This window comes from Bubalus kerabau, chromosome 3, assembly GCF_029407905.1.
Source record: "Bubalus kerabau isolate K-KA32 ecotype Philippines breed swamp buffalo chromosome 3, PCC_UOA_SB_1v2, whole genome shotgun sequence".
In the NCBI taxonomy this organism is placed as follows: Eukaryota; Metazoa; Chordata; class Mammalia; order Artiodactyla; family Bovidae; genus Bubalus; species Bubalus kerabau.
In genome coordinates this window covers 57,833,293-57,838,365 of record NC_073626.1, presented here as the reverse complement: position 1 = coordinate 57,838,365, position 5,073 = coordinate 57,833,293, and the positions used below count along the sequence as shown (strand labels likewise).

At 43.2% G+C, this 5,073-nt stretch overlaps 1 pseudogene; it reads left to right on the top strand.

The window, feature by feature from the left end:
* Positions 1-906: 906 nt before the first annotated feature.
* LOC129647264 (transformer-2 protein homolog beta-like) lies at positions 907-1,600 on the top strand (annotated as a pseudogene).
* The last annotated feature ends 3,473 nt before the right edge of the window (positions 1,601-5,073 follow it).

Sequence of the window (5,073 nt, the reverse complement as noted above, 5' to 3'; positions counted from 1 at the left end):
TGCATCATCTTGTTTGGGACCCTGTTGTAGCGTCTTTAAAAGAGCAGAATTTCTGCTTTTTAGAAAATCTGATTTATGAATTTTTTTCTGTTATAGTTCACATTCTTTGTGTCATTTTTAAGGCATTTTTGCCAAACTGAATATCACTGTAATAGTTATCTATTGCTGCATAGAAATTATCCCCAAACTCAGTAGCTTAAAAAAACAAACATTTATTATTTTTACATGAGCCAGGAGTTTGGGAGCAGCTTAACTGGGTAGTTCTGGCTCAGTGTCTCCTGAGGCCGCAGTCAGTTGACAGTCATTATTAATAGTTGGGCAGCAGTCATCTTAAGGCTCTGATGAAATGAGTATCTGCTTCAGAGGTCACTCCAGGCATTGATGACAGGCCTTCTGTTCCCCAGCATATGGCCCTCTCCTCATAAGGTGGCAGCTGGCTGCCCCCAGAATGAATAATGAGAGGGGGCGGGAGGGAGGGAGGGAGTCTGGAAGGAGGAGGGGAGGGAGAGAGCAATGGGTGGGGGCCAGTGGAGAGACAGTACCAGACCAAGATGGAAGCTGTAGTGTTTTAACAGCATGATCTTGGAAGTGATGTCACATCACTTCTGCCGAATTCCATTTGCCATTTATTAAGTCTGTACCACATTCATGGTCCAACTGTCAATTCGTGGTGAAGGCTGGGGTGGAATTAAGTTCTACATCTAGAAAGAAGGACTATCAGAGACTGTGAGCATCTCTTCATCTGTGAACCACCGAGGCCGTGCAGGGGGTTTGGGCTCTCAGCGCCTTGGGGACCTGTGCACGGTTTGTGATTCGAGGCTGTGGCGGAGCCTCTGCAAGGAAGGTGCGAGAGGTTGGCAGCTTCCACTGAAGTACACCAAGCGGTGACAGCAGTAGAGGACATAAATGACTGCGGCGAGCAGGGCTAGATCCAGGAGAAGTTCTCAAAGGCGTCATACGAGGCCACGATCTCGCACCCGCTCCCACAGACGCTCCCCTCACAGGTTTACAGCAGAGACTAGGGAAGATGGCATAGCCACAGTCATCCTCCTGGTCTACTCACAGGGGTCATGTTGGGAATCCAGCAAGTCCTGATCCCATCTGTTGTCTTGGTGTGTTGGATTGTGCTTGTATACTACAGAAAGAGATCTAAAGAAGTGTTTTCTAAGTATGGCCTAATTCCTGACGGGTTTGTTGTATGTGATGAGCAGTCTAGACGTTCAACAGGGATTTGCCTGTGTATACTTTGATGCCAAGGAAGCAACAAAGCGTGCAAACGGAATGGAGCTCGGTGGACATAGGATCACAGTTGATTTCTCTATAACAAAAAGGCCACATACTCCAACACCAGGAATTTGCATGGGCGACCTCCCTGTGGCAGCTCTGGCAGTTGGGATTACTGTGGCAGAGGGTAGGATGGAGGCTCTGATGATCGGGACTATTATAGCAGAACATCCAGAGGAGGAGGTGGAGGGGAAGGCGGAGAGCCGCTCAAGACAGGGATTGGAGATGCAGAGGATGGTCGCCTCCTCCCTACTGTAGTCTCGGAGGACGCAGACCACGTTCCAGATCTCCACCCTACTCACTTAGTCACTATTAAAGCAAGAGGTTGAAGACTTTCTAAAACTTGCCCTAGAGTTGGGATATTGTTTGTGGACAATATTTTTTATCATCTTCCATTTAAAAAGTGAATAGTGCTTAGAGAAGTTAGGTGACTTTTACATCTTTTATGATGACTACTTTTTTTCTTTTAAATTAATTTCTTTATTTTAATTGGAGGTTAATTACTTTACAATATTGTGGAGCTTTTTGCCATACAGCGACATGAATTTGATGACTACTTTTGGTGCAGTTGAAATGCTGTTTTCATTTTGTATTTGTGTAGTTCGCTGCTTTGTTCAAACTTAAGTGTTTTCAGAAAAGTATGTTTTGCATGTATTTTTTTACAGTATGAATTTTGACTGCTGAGAAGTTTTTATTTCATAAAACTTCATTTAAATGGTTTTCTACTGAATCCAGGATATTCTGAAGATCGAAGCTGGTGTGTAAAATGCTACCAAATGGCAAAAAGCAACAATAAAGTTTGGCTTTCATTTTTCTTTCTAACATATCAGCGCTTAGCAGAACTGTTTAGATTAGATCGTCAGTAAATTCAAGACAAAAATGGTCATTTTCCTGCAGTCCATGAAACATACCATACTTAATATACATGAAAGTGAAAGTTGCTCAGTTGTGTCTGACTCTTTGAGACCCCATGGACTATACAGTCCATGGAATTCTCCAGGCCAGAACACTGGAGTGGGTAATTGTCCCCTTCTCCAGGGGATCTTCCCAACCCAGGGATTGAACCCAGGTCTCCTGCATTGCAGGTGGATTTTTTACCAGCTGAGCCACCAAAGAAGCCTGTACCTGCAATTAAATGATAAAAAATTATGTGCTGTAGCTCTATACTGCTAGTATTAGAACTAAAGAACTTTCAATACAGCAATTGCTTAATACTTATATAAATGTGAATTTGTCAGCCTTTATGTCATCTGTACTATATATAGCAGGGAATAAGATAAGACTTACACAACGTATGCCTTAAAAAGGCTATTTCTTAAAGTTGTTACAAGGGGATAATGGTCTTTCAATTATCAACAAGTGACAATACATTTCATCACAAATATACTCTTGCTCTTCTAGCTTTAAAAAAAAAACAAAAACAAACTTATCTGGCTGTGCTGGGGCTTAGTTGTGGCATGCAGGATCTAGTTCCCTGACCAGGAATTGAACTCAGACCCCCTGTAATGGAAGGGTGTAGTCTTAACCACTTGATCACCATGGAAATCCTGTTCCCTGGGAAGCTTTTAAGACTATATGGAAAAAACTGGGCGCTTCAGAGTTTGAGAAAAAGAAGGGAATACTACATCTGTGTTGTGGATGATCTGAAGACTTTGCCTGTTCATTTTTAAAATGTTATTTTCAGGTCCTTTACTTACCAAAGGAGACCCAATTTCACTCAAATGTTTTGAGAACTATGTTCAAATAAATGCAAATGAAGAAGAGAAAAAAGCAACAAAACCACCACAATCACTTAGCTTTCCTCCTGTATTTTCTTTTCTTTTTTAAAGATTTATTTACTGGCCGTGGTGGGTCTTCATTGCTGTGCGGGCTTTCTCTATTTGTGTTGAGCGGGGGCTACTCTTTGCTGAGCTGCACAGGTTTCTCACTGCAGTGGCTTCTCCTGTCCTGAAGCAAGGGCTCTATGCGCACGGGTTCAGTAGTTGTGGTTCACGGGCCTTGTTGCTCCACAGCGTGTGGGATCTTCCCGGACCAGGGATTTAACCTGTGTCCTCAGCATTGGTAGGCGGATTCTTAACCACTGGACCACCAGGGAAGTCCATTTGAGGTACTTTAGAAGCAACGCCTCTCCTCTCCCCATCCCACATGCCTCACTCTGATATTGTCCCCCTACTAGATATTATCATATTTCTAAAATTTGCATTAATTATTCCCTTGTGTGTGTGTGCTAAATCGCTTCAGTCATGTCCAACTCTTTGCAACTCTATGGACTGTAGTCCACCAGGCTCCTCTGTCCATGGGATTCTCCAGGCAAGAAGACGAGTGGGTTGCCATGCCTTCGTCCAGGGGATCTTCCTGACCCAGGGATTGAACGCACATCTATCTCTTCAGTCCCCTGCCTGCAGGCAGGTTCTTTATCACTAGCGCCACCTGGGAAGGCCCCCCAGTTCCCTTACTTTTCTTAACAGTTTTCCCTCTTGCATATGTAATTTAAAACAAAATATTAGGTCAGACCACATGAAATTAAACATAGGCCATCCACTTCCTCTTCAGTAATGCCATTTGGGTTGGTTACAGTTATTTTTTTTAACATTGCTACCACAAACATTCTTTTACATGGGTCCAGGTACACAGAGTTCCAAATAATAGCAAAGAGAAATAAGAAAGCCTTCCTCAGTGATCAGTGCAAATAAATAAAGGAAAACAATAGAACGGGAAAGACTAGAGATCTCTTCAAGAAAATTAGAGATACCAAGAGAACATTTCATGCAAAGATGGGCACAATAAAGGACAGAAATGGTACGGACCTAACAGAAGCAGAAGATATTAAGAAGAGGTGGCAAGAATACACAGAAGAACTGTACAAAAAAAGATCTTTATGACCCAGATAATCATGATGGTGTGATCACTCACCTAGAGCCAGACATCCTGGAATGTGAAGTCAAATAGGCCTTAGGAAGCATCACTACGAACAAAGCTAGTGGAGGTGATAGAATTCCAGTTGAGCTATTTCAAATCCTAAAAGACGATGCTGTGAAAGTGCTGCACTCAACATGCCAGCAAATTTGGAAAACTCAGCAGTGGCCACAGGACTGAAAAAGGTCAGTTTTCATTCCAATCTCAAAGAAAGGCAATGCCAAAGAATGCTCAAACTACCGCACAATTGCACTCATCTCACACGCTAGTAAAGTAATGCTCAAAATTCTCCAAGCCAGGATTCAGCAATACATGTACTGTGAACTTCCAGATGTCCAAGCTGGTTTTAGAAAAGGCAGAGGAACCAGAGATCAAATTGCCAACATCCGATGGACCATCAAAAAAGCAAGAGAGTTCTAGAGAAACATCTATTTCTGCTTTATTGACTATGTCAAAGCCTTTGACTGTGTAGATCACAATAAACTGTGGAAAATTCTGAAAGAGATGGGAATGCCAGACCATCTGACCTGCCTCTTGAGAAATCTGTATGCAGGTCAGGAAGCAACAGTTAGAACTGGACATGGAACAATAGACTGGTTCCACATAGGAAAAGGAGTACGTCAAGGCTGTATATTGTCACCCTGCTTATTTAACTTCTATGCAGAGTACATCCGGAGAAGGCAATGGCACCCCACTCCAGTACTCTTGCCTGGAAAATCCCATGGACGGAGGAGCCTGGAAGGCTGCAGTCCATGGGGTCGCTGAGGGTTGGATACCACTGAGCGACTTCACTTTCACTTTTCACTTTCATGCATTGGAGAAGGAAATGGCAACCCACTCCAGTGTTCTTGCCTGGAGAATCCCAGGGACGGG